At 34.5% G+C, this 23,962-nt stretch overlaps 1 protein-coding gene and 1 pseudogene across 39 annotated transcripts in view; one reads left to right on the top strand and one right to left on the bottom strand.

Annotated features, from left to right (window-relative positions):
* The window catches only part of STPG2 (sperm tail PG-rich repeat containing 2), a 531,130-nt gene that overhangs the window by 253,326 nt on the left and 253,842 nt on the right, over positions 1–23,962 (top strand). The gene's annotated exons all lie outside the window — the stretch shown is intronic.
* On the bottom strand, positions 9,807–16,064 carry LOC140623530 (small ribosomal subunit protein uS10-like; annotated as a pseudogene).

Raw genomic sequence — 23,962 nt, 5'->3', positions numbered from 1 at the left:
GAGATGGGGTGGAATGAACTATAACAAAATTTTCATTCATGAGCACTTTATGATAGTTAAGAATGTAACTGGTGAACTGTTAAATAAGAAGTTGTATTTGATAGGCATCTAGGTCAGAGTTGACGGAATGCCTTGTCATGAAGAAGAATTGAACAAATTGCTTTTATCAGTTTTAGTCACCTTTGATCCAAGTGAAAGAAAAAGAGAGCTGATTCTTGTGAATTTTATCTATGCAGGTTAAAGGCTTTGGACACATCTTGAAATTATGTACCATGGAATTGTAGAATCTTTAAATTAGACAGGACTTTATATATCATCTGATCTAATCTCTGCTTACAAATCAGGAATGTGAGAGCCCAAGAGTTAAGGGATGTTCAACCATTACATAGCTGGTGAGAGAGAAAGCCAAGACTGAAATCTAGGTTTCTCAATATTTAGTCTAATGGCATTTCCCCCCACTATGGACTTTCTGGAGGAAAAAAGTATATATGTGTATATATATTAGTAAATATTTTTATTTTCTCTTTTTCAGCTGCTATATTATGGATACAAACAATAAAACAGGGTATATAATAATTCAATTTTTTTCTCTAAGGAAATATAGTTAAATAAGTATATCCATAAAACAACCAACAAGGGTACTTTATAGATTATTTGTTAACTTATTGTATAGTTCTCTTTAATTACTGTCAATTGAATATATAAGTCCAAATTACTTGAACTAGAGAAAACATTATTTCCTTTGTTAATTTTTAGTATTTTTTCTTTTTAACGTTATAATAATATTAATAACATAAATCATCAAATAATAAGTCAAGAAGAGAGAGCAGAGCCAAGATCCAGCTATATATTCCTACTGGTTCAATATAGAACTGCATTTAAATTATTTATAGTTGGTTTATAAGGGACAGACAAATATTTGGTGATGATGAATAAAAACTTTATTGGCAAGCATTTTGATGTCTTAATTTCTCTAGTGATTTTTTTTTCTGATGTTCAATGTCACAACATCCCTATAGCAACAAAGCATCATTATTTAAATCACTAGTAGTATAATGTTATTATCATACATAATTGGCAGAGACTATTTTTAATAGTGAATCAAGAAAATTTGGTTCAGAAAAGTAGCAGACAGTCCTTTAGTAAAAATGGAGTTTCTGACACATAGGAAATTACCCAAACTATTTTATGCAATTAAAGTTTCATTTTACAAGTAAGGATAGGGCATAGAGGGAGCACATAATCCTCATCTTTGATAGCTTTTAAAGGCAGAAAATCGATAGATTGAGGTTGAATATGAGAGGCATAATATGAAAAATAAAGGAGAATGGTTAATCCACTATGAATAAAAACTGAAGAGAGATCATTTCTACTCTAGTTAAAATAAGTATTAGGGCCAATAGTATTTAGTCTAACGAAAAGTAGAGTAGAGAAGTTAACTAATATCTTTTTAGTTAATGAAAAGATAGAAGTTAACAGTACACTTTACATTTGATTGTAAAACCAACCAAGGAGTAGCTCTTATATGCAGAAAGTAGGAAAATAAAAACTTTATTGATTTTACAATCCTTTCTGTGGGTCCCTAGAACTTATATATATAAGCACATGGAATAGCAACATGGCTGGGAAAACCTTGTGTAGGACCAGGAAATGCATTGTTTTACTAACAGCAGGGGCCATATGGGATATCTCTAATAGGAACTGGGATCTTTTGACTCAGTGTTTTGCTACCCAAGAGACATGATTAGATTGCCCCTGGACTCAGTTTTTAAGCAAGATCCGACTGGGACCTTTCAGTTTGATTTAAAAGAAAAGACTATTTTGTGGTATAATTTTGGCTAAAAAATGACAAGGAGAAACTGACAATTCTGAATAGGCAGTTATTACAGTTTAACTGTAACCCGTGGGGTCAACAGTGCTTCCTCTTTGGCCAAATGTGAACATTTGAAATAAATTTTGTTAAATTTATTCCTGGTTCAGTTCTCCAATGTGAGGTGAGTTGTGATCATCCTCTAACCTTTATTTACTGAGCTCTCATATAATGATGGTGATTAAGTATAATGACCTTACCTTATATCTGTAATAGTACTTAATAGTGTTCAGAGCACTGGGGAAAAACAGATTTTTTAATTCTTAAACTTGCGAGGTAGGCAGCATAAATTGGACATTTTTCTCCTATTATTCTGAAAATTAATAAATGGAAAAACCAGCACCATTTTCTAGGATTTTTTGGCATGCACCCCAGTGCTTTTTTAGTTTCACTTTGTTGCCTCTCTAAATCCCACTATATTGAAAAATAACAATAATAAAGAACACTTATCTTCTGGAGATATTTCAGAGATCATTTTATATTCCATCTATTTAATTTTATTAAATAGTAGATATTATAGGCTTTAATGCTTTTAGTTTTTATTGTTATTGAAGTACAGTTGACACACAATGTTACATTAGTTTCAAGTGTATGGCTTTAATGTTTTTAAATATGCTCATCTTCCCTATAGGGAAAAGTCCTTCTGGCCATATATCCAACTGAAAATTCTCCCAATATTAACTGTCACTTCTACAAACTTTGGAGATCTCATCTTTGTTCTTATTCCTCTAATCCATTCATCTCCCTATAATATTTTGTTTAGAAATCAGTCTCTTTACTGTTGCTGGCATCAAAGAAAATTTAATGGTAACAAAATTAAGAATAATGGGGATAGGAAATCAGGCGAATGAGACTGAATGAGTAAACATGGAGAGGAAACAATGCATTGGCTAAGGGAACAGACTTTGGAACCAAACTCCCAGAATCAAATCTCAGCTCTGACATTTATAAGTTACATGACCAGGGGCAGGTTATTGCCCAAGAAATTGTTACTCAATTTTCTCATCTCTAAATGGGATGATATTAGTTCTACCTTATAGGATAAATTTTTTTTCTTATAGGATAAATTTAACAATGCTCATAGTTATATGTATGCATGTACAAATGCACACACACACACAAGTATATGTGTGGATATACACATATACAATATGTATATATATATATAAATATGAGAGTCCTTAATTTTTTATTTTCACTAAAATAAAATAATAAACCCGGCATTCCCAAAATTGAAAATCTCAGTGATATTTTGCATATCTTAAAATAGTAACTATCACTTATGATTCCCTTACCATATTGTGCTCACTATAAATTTAAAGACTCTTCCTTTCCTAAAGGCTTAGTGAGACTTTGAGAATTCATTTTGCATTATTGTAAATAATATGAATATCAAGGGCCATTTTATTCTGTGTCTGGTCTCCAACCTGCTATTTAGAGTCACTGTGATTTTATTGTTCCCATAGTATCCACTAGAATATGAATTCTGTGAAGGTAGGGATGCATCTCTCTTGTTTGCTATTGTATACTCAGTCACCTAGTGTAGTTCTTGATGCATAACAGGGGAATAAATAAATGATTGCCTTTTGTTTTTATCTTTCCCTTCATTTCTGTCAATTTCTCTTTACACCAAAGTGCTGTTCTCCAAGGACTGTATTTACTCTTTCTCTTTTTGTTCCCAATAATTTCTCCATTTTTTTCTCTGTCATATGCTTTATAGCCTTTCTATTTATCAACCTTTTTATTATAAGATGATAGATAGGATGGACTACTTACATTTCAGTATTCCTTGAAATCCAATTCAGAGCAGTAATGTATCCAGATAAAAGATTACAAACTTAGTAATCCATTCTCGTTATATGTAACCATTGTCCAAGTTTGGACACCATTATGTGGGACATATGGGAAGACTGCTTCAAGTAGAGACAGACGGATGATGCTCTTTGCTCCTTCCATTTCATCTTCTCCCCTCAGAGCTCCGGTAGCCATTTTTCTCCCTGGAGTAATATGTGACTTTGAAGTGAAAAGATAGGTTCCACGTCTGGCTGGAGAGGAAGATGGGAAGGAGCTGGGTTCCTCTCTAGTGTTGAATCAACACTCTGATGATAGCCTTGCTGATTTCTCTTCTTTGTGGAAAGAGATAAAACTTACATTTCTTTTGGGTTTTCAGTGTATTTGAGAATACCCAAGTAGAACTTTTTCTTTCAGGCTTATGGCCTAACTAAGTAAAATTAAATGATTGCAAAATAAATAAATGCTGAAAGATTTATTTTATTTAATGTATGGAGCTAATACATTTTACAAAATATTTTACAAAAGTTATCATGATATTAATACTCAAGTACTCTTTTTGTTAATTTATTTAAATTTCTATAAGCGTTGTTGAAAAGGGATATATTTTTCCTAAAGTTGTCTAGCTAATAAGCTCTATGTAACAGGGATGTTGACTGTCGGTCTATTCACTATTTATTTAAATAGTTGAGAATTATTAACAATTGTTTTATATATAATGTTACAAATTGAACAATCATCATTTTCTCTTGCAGCAATAAATATACAATTACAACTGAATTATAGAATTTGAACATTTAATACACATAGGGAATTTTACTTAAAGTTATTTTTGGAATACTTACCTATATTTGAGAGTTACTATTCAGATATTAATAATACATCTTAATGATATGTATGCCAGTTATCCATTTATTGCCTCTCACCCTCAAACTCACTCTGATGCAGCAAAAACACATGGTGCAGTAAGAGGATGGAGTCGAATTCCTTTAAGCATTTCTCCTTTTCAGTGATATGATGCTGAATGTTCTCAGTAGAGGGTCCTGAAGGATAAAGGGACTCTCCTGCTCTTTCTGGCCACCACATGCTGAGTCAGCAGTATGTGGGGAAAAGTCAAATGATTATATGCTACTGCAGGCATCCGTCTAGAATGCACAGACCCCTGCAACCTTGCAGCCCTTGTCCTGGTGATTACTTTTCTGTAACCCTCTCAACATGGATACCACACTCTTATTTTCTCTTGCTCACACTGTCACCCCAATTCCTGCTTGCTCACCCTATGTTTGTTTCCCATGGTCCTTATGCCATGGCCCTTCTGACATGGATGCTCTGCATTCCAGGCCCCCTGATGTACCAGGGCCCCTGTTCCCTCTGTATTTTCGTGTGCCCAGTCCCTTGCCTCTGGTTAGTCTACACCCCTGTTTCTACTCCTTCTGCATGTCTGCATGCTGCCTATTGGTAGTAGCTCACATACATATTGTACGCTTCAAGCCCTCTGCAGCGTCAGAACCCTGATTCCCTATACATGCTCACATGTCTGGCTGTGTTCACCTATGTCCCACCTGTACCTCCTGTGCAGCCCCCTCCGGCCCTTCCGGAGTGCTTCCTTCTTGCTCACCAACTATAGACAAGCTCTGGGCTGCAAAACCCAGAATACTTTGTCACTCAGTAGGTTTCAAAAGTTTGAAACCCAACCTGAGGAAAGAGGGCCCCCTTTCCATATTTGTCCTTTCTTGGGCATTCTCCCTTAGCCCTAGAGCAAAATACAGAGTTTTCTTCTATCCTGGTTATAGATCTTTTATCATAGTTAATAATTCTTTATATTATACTTTCTCTGTTTAAACTACTGTGTACTTTCAATCACTCCTGAACGGCTTGACATCGATATAGCATGTTTTGTTCCCCCTAACACTTGTGATGCCAGCAGGATCTGATGGTAATGGCCATGATCACAAGTACCAGAAATAATGTCCACATGCAATATATTTATTTTTCCAAAGTTGAATAACAGAATTTATCTTGGTACCCAAATCTAAAACTTAACTTTAGGGCACTCCTACTGTTAGCATTCAGTGTCTCCTGAACTCCATCCAAACTTGTACATACAAGTGCCTATTAAACATTTCTACTTGGACAGTTAACAGACCCCTCAAAAACAAATTGAAATACAAACAAAAAAAAAATAGTATTGCCCAAGACCAAATGCCTGACTCATCCCACTCCTACCTCTTGCACCCTAATCTTTAATTGCCTTTCCAATCTCACGAATAGCAGTTCCATTTTCATGTTTCTTGGACTAGAACTTTATCCTTGATTCTTCTGGTACTCTCATTTCCAAATCCAATCCACCAGCAAATATTATTGGCTTCATCTTCAAAATATATCCAAATCCCAACAACTTTTCATCTCCTCTAATGCTAACACTTTGGTCCAAACTGCTATCTTAGCTGGATCTTTGCAGGAATTTCCTAAGTAATCTTGCTTCTTCTCTTGCCCATACCATCTATTCTCATGTTACTCCTCTGTTTAGAATCTCTAATAGCCTCCAGTATTAATTAGAATTAAAAAAAAGTTCTTGGGATGCCTGGGTGGTGCAGCAGTTGAATATCTGACTCTTGGTTTTGGATCGGGTTGTGGTTTCATGGTGGTAGGATGGAGCCTTGTGAGAGATTCCATACTCAGCGCAGAGTCTGCTTGAAATTCTCTTCCTCTCCCTCTGCTGCTCTTGCTTGTGATTTCTCTCTCTCAGATGAATAAATCTTTAAAAAACAAAAACAAGGGGCACCTAGGTGGTTTAGTGGTTGAGCATCTGCCTTTGGCTGAGGTCATGATCCCGGGGTCCTGGGATCGAGTCCTGTATCAGGCTCCCAATAGGGAGCCTGCTTCTCCCTCTGCCTATGTCTCTGCCCCTCCCTGTGTGTCTCTCATGAATAAAGAAATAAAATCTTAAAAACAAAACAAAAATCCTTATCACAGCCCTTAAGGAGCTCTACACTCTAGCCCCCTTCTGCCTCCCTTAACTCATCTCTCTTTCTTGCTGACTTAGGTTCTAGGCACATGGCAGGTGTTTGAACTTACCAAGTGAGCTCCATCCTCCATCCTATATTCCTCCCAACACCCACATCACTTACTTCTTCACCTCCTTTTAATCTCTGTTCAGATCTCAACTTAAAGTCTTCCTTGACAACCCATACTTAGTACTCACAGTCTCCTTCACCTTATTTTACCTGTGATAACTTTTTTCATGTCACAAATTTAATATTTATATGTTCATTGCTTATTATTAGTTTGCTACTCCAGAACATCAGTTCTATAATGGCAACAATTTATCTAGTTAGTTCACTGTCATAGGCTAGCACCTAAAATGGTGCCTGGCATGTGTAGATGCTTAGTAATTATTTATTTGTTGAACAAATGAACCAATGAAATAATTAATGAATAAGTTGGTTTCCTATAATAGTACATTCAAACCTCAGTATTACTTTTATGGTGTAATATTAAATCCCACTTTACAGAGGAAAACTGGAGCACAAAAAATTTAATTTTTTTCTCATTGCAATAATAAGTAAACAGCTAATAAATAATAAATAATAATAAATAGTAATAAATGGTGGAGACATTTGAATTCAAGCTTATTTTTAACCAAAGTCCATACATGATTTTCATGTCATTTCTCAGAATTTCTAATATGAATACAAATGGATATGATCAAATGTTTTATTAGGTCTATTTTATTCTAGTTAGGGTACCAATTGTTAGAATATCAAAATTTGCACCTAATAATTACAGACAATCTGGTATTATTATTTTTTTTTTACTTTTACTATGTAACAAAGTACCCTAAAGTTGGGTGGCAACTCTTTATAGCTAGGATTGACAGGGCTAGCTAGGATTGACAAGGAAGCTCAACTAATCTTGGTTGGGGTTGTTTGTCTGGCAGTCAGGTGATTACTGATTTGATCTAGATTAGCCATTGTTGGGGCAACTGGGGCAATTTAGATGTGCTTCCTGTGGCTCTCATTCTCCAGCAGGTTGATCTAGGCATGTTCTGTCATTGGCAAAGGTGGAAGAGAGTAAGCCTCATTGCGTACACCCACTCATCTCAAGCATTTGTTTGCAATATGTCTTTAAAATTATCATTGTTTTAGCAAGTCATTTGTATATGTCTGGAATCAAAGGGGTTGCTTCTATATTTTCCCTTCATTATTTTTTATTTTCTCTTCTCACCATCTTTTCTTAACCTCTGTTAAATTTCAGTTATTTTTTGTTTCCTCTAAAATACCAATTTTCTATAAAAAGGTCAAATTAAACTAGCTCTTTTGTGGATGTATTATAATATGGAATAATTATGTAAATCCATCTCCTAATTTTGTAGACAAAGCAGATTTTTTGGGAGAAAATTGCTTCAAAAATTATAATTTTATAAATATTAAAATGAATAACAAACTACATGGAAACAAATTCTGTAAGATTCGTTTCCTTTTGTAATTAAGTAGAGCAAATACTGTGAAATTCTAACTCTAAAAGAAGCTACAGCTTAATGGAACATGATGTCATGTTTATTAGAGATATTCAGAATCTTCTAAAATTATTTTCTACCAAGTAAATTATTGAGAATAAATGATAAAAAAAAAAAAAGGAAGGGAAAATAAAATCAAACCTTGATTGGTTCATTGTACTCCTTTGTGGTATTTTAATAGGTTAAAAACTGGAAAAACTTGGGATCCCTGTGTGGCTCAGTGGTTTAGTGCCTGCCTTTGGCCCAGGGCGTGATCCTGGAGTCCCAGGATCGAGGAGCCTGCTTCTCCCTCTGCCTGTGTCTCTACCTCTCTCTCTCTCTCTCTCTGTCTGTCTCTCATGAATAAAAAAATAAAATCTTTAAAAAAATGGAAAAACTTATGAAAAGAATGCATTGTACTTGGTGTTTAATCAAAATTTTAAGAGAAGAAAAAGGCAAACATAATTGGTAATGGAATAAACACTTTAAAGCCTCTTTCTCAGATTATCAACAGTTTCATTTACTTTTAAGTCTTAAAATCACTGAGCTTCTAAATTTGAGGCCACAAGAAAATTTTCTGTGTCCCAAAATGTATTAGTTACTCATGTTGAATTTTTGAGTTTTCAGATGTGATAGTAAGATATTTTTCATACTGTTAAAATACTCACTTTTATGGTTATTTTGAATTTATCAAAATTTAATAAATATTAAGTGACTGTGTAATACTTATTTGAAAAAATTACAATGTGTGATAAAATTGAACATTGGCCTATGATAACTAAAATTAAATATGAAAGAACTAATTAGAAGAGATAGAAGGATCAGATGTTGGCAGCCATAATTTAACATGTTATTTAGGATGACATTGACTTTATTTGTTTAATAAAAATAAGTACCAAAAGAAAATTTATTTGATAGTTGTTTTTCTTATAAAAGCAAATATGAACATTCTCCTGAAGATATAATTCGTTAATTTTAAAATAACAATTGGTTCACTTTGATAATAATTTTTTTAATTCAACAAATTCTATATTGGATGGGAAAATTAAAATCATCAAATGTTCTATTAGTTGTCATACTAAAGCTTATAAATAGACAATAGCCTTATAAGTGAAGTAGAAATTGTATTCTGCATATAGAAAATGTAGGATTATTTTATAAATCTCTGTATACTCATTAGTAAGATTTTTATTTTTGAATAATATTGAGGAATAAAAACAAAAGTAATTTTGTATTTGTGATTTCCTATTTTATTTAAAATTCAATTACTTTATTTTAAATGTTTAATATAAATCTTTGTGAGTGGTATTACTTTCTCATATTTAACTGCTACCGCATCTTAGACTGTTAATTTTGGAAGCATATGACCTATTTAAAAGAAATCTTTCCATCTTTACCAGTTACTGTTTATAATGATTAAGCAAGAACAGAATGACAGGAAGAAACGAACATATAATGGACAGTGAATCCTTGGAGGAAAGTGGGTAGGAGGAAAGTCTTGGAGGAAAGTCTCCTATATTTTGTTATAAATTTTGCATTTTGTTTTGTAAAGAGGCCATATAGTCTATGAAGCCAACCTACATTTGAATCCTTTTAAAATACCCAATTAAATGTATTGAGCTATTTGAAGGTGAACGTCAGGAAACTTTATAAGCATTCTAAAACTGCCAGTTTCATATTTTTTAACAACTGACAATTTATTAAAAAGATTGATTTAAGCTTCTGAATGGTGACTTCAACCTCAACTCCTGCCTTGGTAAAATCTGTTTAACAGTCTCAGAAGGACTGTGCAGATCAGTGAGTCACTTGTGGATCCTCATTTGAAAATAATCCCAAGTCTTAGAACCGTCACCACAAGGAGTTTTTCTTGTGATTCTCAGAGTCTTGGTAGTCATCTGAACTGGTCCTTTCATTTTGAGATTCTTTTCTTTTGAGCCTCTGATCAAGTCAGCACATACCTTTCTGAAAGATTTTACGTTGGGGCTGGTGAGAGTAATTCTAATTGGGTGAATCGCCACCTTTCATTCCACGGGTGTCTTCTCAGTGTCTAAAAGCCATGGCTGTGGCTGGCTTCCTGACTTATTTGTTCCTCCACAAAAGAGAACAGCAGTGGGTCAGGAGCAGGAGCAGGGCATCCAAGGCTACACTGTAGCTGTGACTGTGTCTTCATCCAAGAGCACCAAATTCATTTTTGACCACCTATGCAAGTAGCAAATTCTTGTACAGTGCTGAAATGGATTTCCCTAAGGCTCCCAGTTATTGGTCCTAATTTGACCCAGTAAGAATAGCTCAGACCAGAGCACCTGGGTGACTTAGTGGGTTAAGCCTCTGCCTTTGGCTTAGGTGGTTATCCCGGGATGGAGCCCACATTGGGTTCCCTGCTCAGCAGGGAATCTGCTTCTCCCTGGCCCCTCCCCCGGTTCATGCTTGTGTTCTTTCTCTCTGAAAAAAATAAAAGAATATTCAGACCAGTTCTAATACTTTCATATTTGACCACTCATTAAATATCTAGAGGGCTACAATATCCCTCTACATTCGTTTCAATAAATGGAACATCTCAGTGTCTTCAACTATTCCTAAAACGAGGTAGTCTCAAAATTTTTAATTATTCAGGTTGCCTGACACTATTAGTTAACTTTCTCTAGGCTTTGTTGTGGTAAGGACAAATCTATAATTTTGGTAGTTAAAACAATAAATGTTTATTTCTCACACAATAGGTCAGCTGTGTTCTTTTCCATATATGAAGTTCTCCATATAACTTTATTTTAGAACTTTGGGTGAAGGAGCAGTCTCTAAGTTATGCCAATCTTTTCTCAGAGGAAAAGGTGTAAAATTTGCTCAGATGTGGCCATGGCATGTTTCTTTTTTTTTTTATTAAAGATTTTATTTATTCATGAGAGACACAGAGAGAGGCAGAGACATAGGCAGAGGGAAAAGCAGAATCCCTGCAGGAAGTCTGTTGCAAGACTTGATCCCAGGGCCCCAGGATCACAACCTGAACCAACGGCAGATGCTCAACCACTGAGCCACCCAAGTGCCCCATGGCATGTATCTTCTATTCATTTTTTATACATATATTTTACTTTATTTTTTCTTTCTTTCTTTCTTTCTTTCTTTCTTTCTTTCTTTCTTTCTTTTTTTTTTTTTTTTTTTTTTTAGCTAAATGAAGTCACACATCCAAATGTAATTTAGATGGGATAGGAAAATTTGAATCTCTCACTGAGTTGTACTCCAAGTCACATAGCAAAGGGCAAGTATCTACAAGCTTCTTACAGGAAGGACAACAAACAATAAATAATAATAATACAATCTTGAACAGTGTCAACTCTCGGTATGCCATTTAAAGTGAAGTACTCAAGATTAGACAGTATACCAGAGTGTTCTGTGCAGTTTTCAATAGTCTTATTGTTGTTCTAGATGCTACATTATTAATTCAGTCCAAGATTGCAATATCTGTTTAGCAATCATACTGAATAGACTTCTGTTATTTATTGATCATGGCTAGTCCTCATGACTATTCTAAAAACTTCCTGGGCTATGTAATATGTGATTACATGTTAGCTATATTCTCCATACTTACTCATTTGAACACAAGCATAGGATGAAATCTGAGAATTATAACAGAGTATCAGCACTCAAAGTAATAAAACTAATTTGGAGACTGTGACAAGGGCTTGCATAGTCTTGGTATGTGGAGGATAGGGGATATATTTAAATGATCATTTACCACGTATCATCTACCACTGCTTGGTCTGGATGTAGCTTACCTTTCCGGTTTACCAAGATTATTTTGGGTACTAATTCTCTCCTCCAACGTATTCTCTATCTTTCTAGCCTTGTCTCCTTTAACCTACCAAAAAATTATTTACAGTTTATTTGCTCTGTACTAGGCCACTGTGCTCAATATAGCAGATCAGTAGTATGCAAAGTTCATCCAGCCTAGTGTTTCTTGTAGTCTGAAAGGGGGAGATCATCAGCTGTTTATACAAATAATTTATAATTGCAAATTTAAGTAAATGCTACTAAGTGAAGTATACTGTTAGGGTGTATAAAAGCAGGTCTGTTCCGGTATTCAGATTAGGGAGGGCCACTGCCAGAGAAGTACCAATTGAGCTGAGGTCTATAAAAGTTTACTCTGTGTGTATGTGTGCTATATGTTGTGGAAGTTGGGTTTGAAAGTTATCCCAGGCAGAGATACCACTATATTCTATGACTCTGAACATAGCACAAAGAATTGATAAAAGGGAAATGTGGCTAAAAGGACGAGTAAGGAAAGGTAGTGGGTAGTATAAAACAAGGGTGGATAAGTGGGCTCGGGCCAAATCATGTAGGCCTTGCACATCATTTTAAAAATGTTTAAAACTCAATTATTATGCAGTGAAAAATGTGACTTTCATATCATCATCTAAGTTAATAATAAAAACTTGTTGAACACAGTTTCAAGAAATCAACAGAAACATCCATACTGATTGATGCTGATAATTGATAGTGACATTTGCATAATATCTTATGTAGTACATTCCCTGTCCTGGTTAGGTTGGTCTTGGGTTCACATCATGGGCCTGGAGGTTGAAGAGGGAGTGCCTCTTTCTAGAATGCTAAAAATAACTGTGTTAGGGGAAACAAGACCCTGAAATGAATCTTGAGTCTGAGTTCAATAAGTTGTAAGAGCAAATATCAAATGAGCTTAAAGAAATATTCACTCCTTGGGAATTAAAAAACAAACAAAAAAGCAACTACTGAGGTCAGAGTAAGGGATGAATGTTGAATGTAACCTGACTTCGTCTAAGTAATTGCCTGGAATAACATGCTTTTTTCTGGATTGATTCTTATGATAGATACAGTTGTAGTATATAGAGTAGCCAAATGTGAAGTAAGTATATTCAGATTAAAAAAAATCTACTTTTTGTATGTTGATACAATGAAAGACATTATTAAATACCATGATAGAGTCTAGATAGACTATATTTGTGGCTCACTGTTCCACAGATTAGCAAATTGAAGAGCACTGATTTGTTGTTTGAAGAATTTACCATCTTCCAATTAGAAAAAAAAAATTGGAATTGCTTTAAACCATTTCCTCTTCCTCCAACTCTTGCATTCTTTCCATTAACTCATAAATCACAGTAATGCTCCCATAATCTACATTTCAAGTTGCCTTACTTTCTTGTGCCAGTAAACTTCGAATTTCTTAAATTTGGATTTCCAAGCATATAGGTGCTTTATCATTTGGATTTCCTTTTTATTTATTTAAATTTTTAAATGTATTTTTTAATTGAAGTTTGATTTGCCAACACATAATATAACACCCAGTGCTCATCCCGTCAAGTGCCCTCCTCAGTGCCCATCGCCCAGTCACCCCATCCTCCCGTCAAATGCCCTCCTCAGTGCCTATCGCCCAGTCACCCCATCCTCCCACCTGCCTCCCCTTCGACTACCCCTTGTTCGTTTCCCAGAGTTAGGAGCCTCTCATGTTTTGTCACCCTCTCTGATTTTTCCTACTCATTTTCCCTCCTTTCCCCTGTAATCCCTTTCACTACTTCTTTTATTCCCCATATAAGTGAAACCATATAATTATTGTCCTTCTCCAGTTGACTTACCTTACTCAACATAATACCTTCCAGTTCCATCCAAATCAAAGCAAATGGTGGGTATTTGTCCTTTCTAATGGCTGAATAATATACATTGTGTGTGTGTGTGTGTGTATATATATATATATATATATATATATATATATATATATATATATACACCACATCTTCTTTATCCATTCATCTGTTGATGGACATTGTGGCTCCTTCCACAGTTTGGCTCTTGTGGACATTGGTGCTATAAACACTGGGGTGCAGGTGTCCCAGCATTTCACTGCATCTGTATCTTTGGGGCAAATACCCATTACTGCAATTGCTGGGTCGTAGGGTAGCTCTATTTTTAACTCTTCGAGGAACGTCCACACAGTTTTCCAGAGTAGCTGTACCAGTTCACATTCCCACCAACAGTGCAAGAAGGTTCCCCTTTCTCCACATCCTAACATTTGTTGTTTCCTGTCTTGTTAATTTTCCCCATTCTCACTGGTGTGAGGTGGTATCTCATTGTGATTTTGATTTGTATTTCCCTGATGGCAATGGAACAGAATAGAAAACCCAGAAATGAGCCCTCAAGTCTATGGTCAACTAATATTCGACAAAACAAGAAAGAATATCCACTGGAAAACGGACAATTTCTTCAATAAATGGTGCTGGGAAAATTGGACAGCCACGTGCAGAAGAATGAAACTAGACCATTCTCTTACACCATACACAAAGATAAACTCAAAATAGTTGAAAGATCTAAATGTGAGACAATCCATTAAAATCCTAGAGGAGAACACAGGCAACACCCTTTTAGAACTTGGCCACGCAACTTTTGCAAGATACATCTATGAAGGCAAGGGAAAGAAACAAAAGCAAAAATGAACTATTGGGACTTAATCAAGATAAAAAGCTTCTGCACAGCAAAAGAAACAGTCAACAAAACTAAAAGAATGGAAGAAGATATTTGCAAATGACATATCAGATAAAAGGCTTGTATCCAAGATCTACAAAGAACTTATTAAACTCAACAGCAAAGAAACAATCCAATCATGAAATGGGCAAAAGACATGAACAGAACTCTCACAGAGGAAGACATACACATGGCCAACAAGCACTTTGTGGAGGCCGAGAAAATTAAGGCCATTCCACCTCAAGTTTAGCATTAGCACAAGTACAACCATCTTATAGGCCCATGTGAATAAGAGCTGAACTTTACAGGAAAAACTGCAAAATGTCCTTGACAGGGAATTCTATATCAGAAAGACAACAGAGCTCAGAATGCCCTCGGCAGAAAATCCCATATCAGATCTTAAGAAACTCCCCCCACTCTTTCCCCCATATTGGAATGGAAAAATTCCTCCACCCCTTCTGAAAATTCCCTAGACCAGCCCATAAAAAAACCCCACTGTAATCCACTTTAGGGTCCAAGCCCCTGCACTACTGTGTAGAGTATACTTGGACCCAAGCTCGAGCTTGTAAATAAACCCTCGTGCTTTTGCATCGGTGTTGGCTCCTTGGTGGTTTCTCGGATACTAATCTTGGGCACAACACACTTGAGATAATATTTGTTTAAATTTATTTATGTATTAATTTTAGAGAAGGAGAGGTGGGGAGAAGGGTAGAGGAAGAGGGAAAGTCTTAAGCATTCTCTATGCTGACGGTAGAGTCTGATGTGGGGCTTGATTTTTTGACGCTGAGATCACAACCTGAGCTGAAACCAAGAGTGGGATGCTTAGCCAACTGCACCACCCAGGTACCCCTACCATTTTGATTTTTATTTCCCTTATTATCAACTTTTTCTTGCCCTTTTCAAATTAACTGAAATATACCAGGCTGAGATAAGAAAGCTACCTTAGTGTTGGAGCCATCTTACTGGAGAGGGCTCCGCTACCAGTTCTGATACATTATCAATAAATTGCTTGTTGTAAATAGTGTGTTTATCTTATGTAAATATTTTTTATTTTTTTAAATTATAAATGTAACTTAAAACATATTTAGAAGGTATAATTTTAGAAGGCAATTTCAAGCTTAGCCATCTTGATTTAGTTCTTTTGGATAGAGTGACTATCTAAAAGGGCTTCGAGAATGAAAGGGACTTTTTTTGTAAGCATCTACATGGAATACTTTATTTTTGTTTTATATTTTTAAAATTTTAACCCCAGTGTAGTTAACATTTAGTGTCATATTAGTTTCAGATGTATAATAGAGTAATTTAACAATTCCATATATTACTCAGTACTCATCACCACAAGAGTACTCCTTTGTTGCCATCACCTATTTCACCATTCCTCCTACTCACCTCTTGTCTGGTAACCCTCTGTTTATTCTCCATAGTTAACACTCTATATTTTGGGTTGTCTCTTGATTTTTATCTTTGTTCATTTGTTTCTTAAGTTCTACATATGAGTAGAATCATATAGTGTTTGTCTTTCTCTGACTGGCTTATTTTGCATAGCATTATACTCTGTAGATCTATCCATGTCAGTATAAATGACAGGATTTCATTCTTTTTTATGGCTGATTAATATTCCATTGTATACCACTTCTTATTTATCCATTCATCTATTGATGTACACTTGGTTTGCTTTCATAATCGGGCTATTATAAATAATGCTGCAATAAACATAAGTGTACTTATATCTTTTCAAATTGGTGTTTTCATATCCTTTAGGTAAATACCCAGTAGTGGAATTACTCAATAGTATGGTAATTCTATTTTTAATTTTTTGAAGAAACCTCATACTGTTTTCCATATTGGCTACACCAGTTTGCATTCCCACCAACAGTGCATGAGGGTTCCTTTTCTCCACATCCTCACCAACACTTGTGTCTTGAGTTTTTCACTGTAGCCATTCTGACAGATATGAGGTAATAATCTCATTGCAGTTTTGATTTGTATTTCCATGATAATGAGTGATGTTGAGCATCTTTTTTATGTGCTTGTTGGCCATAAGTATGTCATATGATACCCTTTATCAGATATGTCATTTGCAAATATCTTCTCCCATTTAGTATGTTGGCTTTTAGTTTTGTTTTTGTTTTCTTTGCTGTGCAGAAGCTTCTCATTTTGATGTAGTCCCAATAGTTTATTTTTATTTCCCTTGTCCCAAGAGACATATCTAGAAAAACATTGCTACAGTGATGCCAGAGACATTACTGCCTGTGTTCTCTTCTAGGATATTTATGGATTCAGGTCTCATTTTTGAGTTTATGTTTTGAATATGGTATAAGAAGGTCTTCCAGTGTCATTCTTTTGCATGTAGCTGTCCAGTTTTCTCAATACTATTTGTTGAAGAGGTTCTCTTTTTCCCATTGCATATTCTTGCCTTTTCATTGAAGATTAATTGACCATATAATTTGGGTTTATTTCTGGGCTTTCTATCCTACTGTGCCAGTACTGTACTATTTTTATTATTACAGATTTGTAATATAACTTGAAGTCTGGAATTGTTATGCCTCCAGATTTGTTTTTCTTTTCCAAGTTTGCTTTGGCTATTTTGAGTCTTTTGTGGTTCCATACAAATTTTAGTTTATTCTAGTTCTGTGATGAATGCTGATGGTATTTTGATAAGGATTACATTAAATATGTAGATTTCATTGTGTCATATAGACATTTTAACAATATTTGTTTTTCCAAATCTATGAGCATGGAATATCTTTCCATTTGTTTGTGTCATCTTCAAATTTTCATCAGTGTTTTATAGTTTTTAGAGTATAAGTCTTTCATATCTATAGTTAAATTTATTCCTACTTATTTTATTATTTTTGGTGCAGTTGTAAATGGGATCATGTTCTTAATTTCTTTTTCTGCTGTCTTATTTTTAGTGTATAGAAATGTAACAGATTTCTGTATATTAATTTTGTATCCTGTGACAAAAGGCATAAGATATGATATTCCTGGTCAAATTGGAACATTTGGTCAACCATTTATAGCTTCTATATTTGTCCTTAGTTACATGACATCTCATAAAGCTTCTGCCTGAAATCCAGTAAACCATGTAATAGAAATATGTAGAATTAATTGACATTAAAATATACTTAAAAACTTTATTTTAAAATCCTTGACGTTGGATTTATGTCATTCTTTATTTTACAGAATTTTAGCCTATCTTTGTATGTAAAAGAATAGTCTCTTGCCCTTTTAAAATCCAAAATCCAAGACTCAGGTAATTTAAAGGAAGCATGTTTAAATTTACCACTTACCATCTATACAAGTAATTAACAGTATATAGATAACTACATGCATGCCTTTATTTTATTCTTGGGCTAAAGGGCTCTTATTATTTTCTAATATTAAGATTTTTGTCCCATTTTCCTTTTAGAAAATATTATATAGATTATTATATTTATAGTTAGGTCCTCTGAGAGTTAGAATTAAGAGAACATTAGCAAGATTTAATCAGGATGCTTTGAATGTGAGAGAAAGGAAATTATTAACATTTATGCAAAAGCTGGAATGCATTCTTCTCTTTTAGCCATATGATTTTAGGAATAATATCTTTTCAGAATCTAATGATAGCTAAGGAAATAAAAATATTTCACAAGCAATTGAGTTTTGAATGACTTGTTCTGGTGTGTTTTGTTTCGTCTTTGGGTACTTTTTGTTTTCATTTCAGAATACTTCAAATATATATTTGGTCTTGTATTTAATATAAAATATTTTTCAAATAAGAGAGAGTACCTTTGATTTTCTTTAACATTGCTATTGTAATATAAGATTTCCTTTCCATATTTTTTCTCCCTCAGGCATTTTAGCTACATGCTCCTCACAATTGAATTAAGTGTTCACATCTGTTAATGGTGTGCAAATCTGTAAGGCAAATGAGATTCTTTTTTTAAGGAGAAAGCTTCCTATTAGGCCAAAAGCTGTCATTCTTTTACCTGTCCCCATTCACATTCTCCTGTCCCTCCCTGTTATCAGTCTCTATTTATATGGGCAGAATAGGTCTGAACCTGATGTTCCTATAAAGATTGGTCACTAGGGAACAGCACAGAATGTGTCTTATCTCAAAAGACAAATGTGTTAATCCTACTCTATTAAGTAGAAAGATAAATCTGACAGAATAAAAAAATGCAAAATGAGTCATTTTGCTTATGTAGGGTTAAAAGATCTTTGGAAATATATAAATTTCCAATATAAACATACATATATATTTATATATTTAAGAATTTTTAAAAAGGAATGAAATTCTGTAACCCTTAAAAAGGGTTGTTAGACACTAGCTGTGCTGAATACAGGTTTAAATGGCTTTGAAACCTCCAAAGCTTCTGCAGAGCAGAGGAAACAGTAAAAAGTCAACCTATGGAATAGGGGGAAATATTTGTAAAGCATATATCTAATAATATAGTAGTCTCTAAATATGTAAGGAATTCCTACAACTCAATAGCATAAATAGATAAAAGAATAAATAGCCTGATTAAAAATGGGCTAAGGACTTGAATAGATATTACCTCAAAGAAGACATGCAAATGGCAAATTGGTATATGAAAAAATGCTTAGCTTCACAAATCATCAACGAAGGCAGATTAAAACCATACTGAGATACCAACTCACACCTATCAGGATGGCTATTATCAAAAAAACAAAGACAACAAATTTTAGTGAGGATGTGGCAAAATTAGAACTCTTGTACACTATTGGTGGGAATGTGAAACCATGAAGCTGATATTGAAAATAATACGGAGGTTCCTCAAAAAATTAAAAATAAAACTATCCTGTGAGCTGGTAATTTCACTTTTGGATATTTATCTAAAAAAAATTGAAATCAGAATCTTGAAAAGATATTAGCACTTCCATATTTATTGCAAAACTTCACAATAGTGAAGTTGTGAAATCTAATTAAATACCCAATGACAGAGTAATGGATTATGTAAATGTGGTGTATACATACAATGGAATACTATTCAGCCTTAAGAAACAAATTCTACAATGTGAAACAATATGAATAAACCTTGATGGCATCATACAAAGTGAAATAAGCTAGTCACAGAAAGGCAAGTACTGAATGTTCTCATTTATGTGAGCTATCTCAAATAGCCCAGTTCATAGCCCAGTAGCATGGAATGGTGGTTTCCAGGGACTAGGGGGAGAGAAATGAGGAGTTACTAATCAGGGGCATAAAGTTTCAGTTGAGCAAGATGAATAGATTGTAGGAATCTGTTATACCTGTAGTCAACAGTAATGAACACTTAAAAAAATTTGTTAAGAGAGTAGATCACATGTTGAGTGTTCTTACCACAATAAAATAAAATTTAAAAAATAACCTCTAAAAATTTGCAACAGAAACTTTTTGTCCTTTTTATAAAACTGAAGGACACTTAGCAGGGACAGATTTATTTATTTATTTATTTATTTATTTATTTATTTATTTATTTATTTAATTAATTTATTTTTTGCCCAGTCTATTTAGGCTCTGTCACAGTGACTCATCTGTCCTATTGAGCTATTTATTTTTTATATAAATTATATGTTTTCCTAAGCTGAATTTAAAGTAGCTATATATATTATATAAACATTTAATTCACTTATAATATTAAAATCAGTAGAAAAAGCAGTGATTAAAAATTGCTGCTAAGCGATCTGTAATTCTTAATACAAGTTCCAAGTACATAAAAGCCTTCAGGATACTGTGTAAAGTAGAAGGAAAAAAAGATGATCATTTCCATTTTTCCAAAAAGAGATCTATCTTATTTTTTCTTAGAGGACACATTCCTTCTTCTCCTTCTCCTTCTCCTTCTCCTTCTTGTCATTTACCCATTGATTGTGGTAGGCAGAATAATGGCCTCACATAGATGTCCATGCCTAATTCTCAGAACTTATGAATATGTTCTGCTACGTGGTATATTAGTTTGCTAGGGCTGACATAACAGATTACCCCAAACTGGATGGCTTAAAACAACAGAAATTTATTGTTTCACAGCTCTAGAGACCAGATGTTCTTGTGAAGGTGTCAGCAGGGGGCCATGTTTCATTTGAAATCGATAGAAAAGAATTCATCATTTCCTCTTCCAGCTTCTGGTGTTTGCTGGCATTACTTAGTGTTCTTTGGCTTACAGATGCATCACTCCAATCTCTGCCTACATCATCACGTGGCAATTTTCCCCACTATGTGTCTATCTCCTTTTATTTATAAGAACACCAGTCATTTTGGATTAAGAGCCCACAGTAAGTAGTCCAGTATGAACTCATTTTAAGTAATTTGCAACAATCATATTTCCAAATAAGGTCACATTGTGAAATATTGGGAGTTGAAACCTCAGCACATCTTTTGGGAGACACAATTCAGCTCACAATATTTAGCAGGGATAATTAAGGCAAAGGTTGCTAACCAAATGATTTTGAGATAGGGAGATTATTCTGGACTTTTCAAGAGGGTTCAGTGTAATCAGAAGCAACCTTAGAAGTGAAAGAGGAAAACAGAGTCAGAGTGATATATTATGAGAAAGACTAAACCTGCCATTGCTGACTTTGAAGATTAAAGAGATGAGTGATCTTAAGAACCTAGAAAATGCAAGAGAATGTGTTCTCCCCTCATGCTTCCAGAAAGGAATGCATACCTTGGTTTTAGACAAGTGAGACTTAGTTTAGTTTCTGACCTCCAGAACTGTAAGGCAATAAATTTGTATTGTTTTAATAAGCCACTATATTTGTGGCAGTTTGTTGCAATAGTAATAGGAAACTAACAAAATGACTCTTGCTAATAAGGCATATAGAGAGATAGTGAGGAGCTGGGTTAGACCATTTTCTTTTCCAATATGACCATCTTTGGATGCTTAGCACTCTAGTTTCTTTCGGAATCTCTTTTATTTCCACTCTTAACATATTAACCTTAAACCTGTTTTTTTAAATTATTTATTTATTCAAGAGAGATAGAAAGAGAGAGGCAGAGACATAGGCAGAGGGAGAAGCAGGCTCCCAGGGGGATCTGGATCCCAGGACCCCAGGATCATGATCTGAGCCAAAGGCAGGTGTGCAACCACTGAGTCACCCAGGCATCCCTAACTATAAACCTGTTGACTCACAAGGATGTAAGAAGATTTAAAGACCTTATATAGTTCAACCCACTGTTTCAAGCTAATATCCTTTTTCTATCATCCTTGAAATGTCATCATGTTTTGCCATGTGTGTACTATGTAAAATGAAATTCATCACCTCCCAAAGAATACATTTATTTAGACATGGATTTGTTTTGGCTGATTTACTTACCAGTATAGAGATACTTATAGCACCTTGGTCATCAATTTAAAAACATTTATTGAACACTCATCTAGAGCTAGGGTCTGGGCAGGATAGAGTATGGGGTTGGTACCCAACACCCAAATCTTAGTTCCTGCCCTTGCACTTTTAGCATAATGAATGACTCTGAACTTCAGTAGCTAAGATTTTTTTGCATTAAGTTCTCTAATAGAATACATTAGAAGTAAAGACTTAGGAATAATCAATTATGTTTAATATATGAAGGTCAACAGATGAACACGAAAGCAAGTAATGTGGCTGGTAATGGTGAGAGTGGCAGAATTTAAGAATGTAACTATGTTGAGTTAGATCATGGAACAATCTTGATATGCCATCAGAAGCTGTTAAATAGGAAGTAATACATCAGATTTATATTTGAGAAAACTTGTGGTAGTGTTGAGAATGGAAAGAAAAACAATGGAAGCAGACTGACAATTTAAGAGGCTCTTGCAATAGTTCAGATATTTATAATCCCTAGAATATCTGATATCTCTCAAAACCCTCTGGCTTATTATCTAGATAGATTAAGGAATTCATCCCTTCTTGTGGTTAATCTTTAGATCTCGTCTGAAACACCAGGAAACAAGTTCCTAAAGCTTCAGCAAACAAGTATTTTGCTGGCACCTTAAATATTTTTATATTTTGTTGTGGGCACCTGATTTCTCTGGTTTTATTTGGGTGGCCTAAATATTAACTACCTGGGAATCAGTAAATCCTCCAATCTTCTTACCCACCTACATTAAAAATACAACCTTTTACTCCCTGACTATGTAGTCGTGCTGAAGATTCTTGGTGACTTCCTTCTTACCACTTCTAGTTTTAATTTCCTTTTTCCACTCAATAGTTGATCACCACTTTATATCTCACCACCTGTATTCTTCTTTTCTTACCTCCACTTCATTAATCTAAAACAAAATTCAACCTTCTTTCAGTTCCTCTAAAGAAAGTACCATACACAGTAAACTTTACTAAGGGTAGGTGTAGAAAAGGGTGATAATTTCAGAGAATAGTTACAATGTTGACATTTTATTCCTCCTCCTCCTCCTCCTCCTCCTCCTCCTCCTCCTCCTCCTCCTCCTCCTCCTCCTCCTCCTCCTTCTTCTTCTTCTTCTTCTTCTTCTTCTTCTTCTTCTTCTTCAGCTCTATTATTCTGAGAAAGCAGTTAAGATTAAGAAATCCTTCATCCTTTGTCCTCTGGGTAAAGGCTAATGGCAAAGGACCACCCTGCCCTCATATCCTCTGATCGAAGACTGATTTCCATCCTTTCTCAGGACTCCCTACAGACTAGTAAATGACTCTTGTTTGCCAATGGGTAGGCCATAAAACTTCAGGCCCTGTTTCTTTTCTTTGAGAAATTTCTCATTATGATATCCTCTCTGCAATAGCCTGAATAAAATATGTCTTTAACTATCCAGGGTATTTTGTCTTTCTCATCAGCAAACAGTTTAAATGTAAATATAATGTCCATTTTTCCTAAGTCTTTTTTTTTTTTTTTTCATTTTTCCTAAGTCTTTTACAGTGTCCCTTGTAGGTATATTATTCCCAACTTTCTGCCATCTTGTGAAACCCTTTTTCTGTTTTTCCATCTATGATTTCCTTGTTGGGTTCTTCATCTCTTTTCTGTCTAGAATGCCAGAGCAAAATAAAACCAAATACCTTTCATTTTCTCATAGTCTTTTAGTTCCTTTTTTAAGTACTTTCCTTACATACAGCCCTCCAGGGCCTCCCTATTCTCACACAAATGGCCTTCTAAGATGCTTTCATAAACTGAAACAATTCTTTCCTGAAATATATTCTATATCTCTTAATATATGATTTTAGCTCTCATTAAAAAGATGGAAGGCCAGTAATTCCAAATTCCTAAAGTCTAGATTGACACCAACAAATAACATATGAAAATAATGACTATAATAATTTTAATCAAAATTATTTAAATATTTACCATTTATCTCATTTAGCAACATTTACAAAAACTTGTAGATTTTTTTTTCTCC

This window comes from Canis lupus, chromosome 33 (genome assembly GCF_048164855.1).
Source record: "Canis lupus baileyi chromosome 33, mCanLup2.hap1, whole genome shotgun sequence".
Classification (NCBI taxonomy): domain Eukaryota; kingdom Metazoa; phylum Chordata; class Mammalia; order Carnivora; family Canidae; genus Canis; species Canis lupus.
Note: the sequence above shows the minus strand (reverse complement) of the source record. Positions and strands in the feature narration are given on the sequence as shown.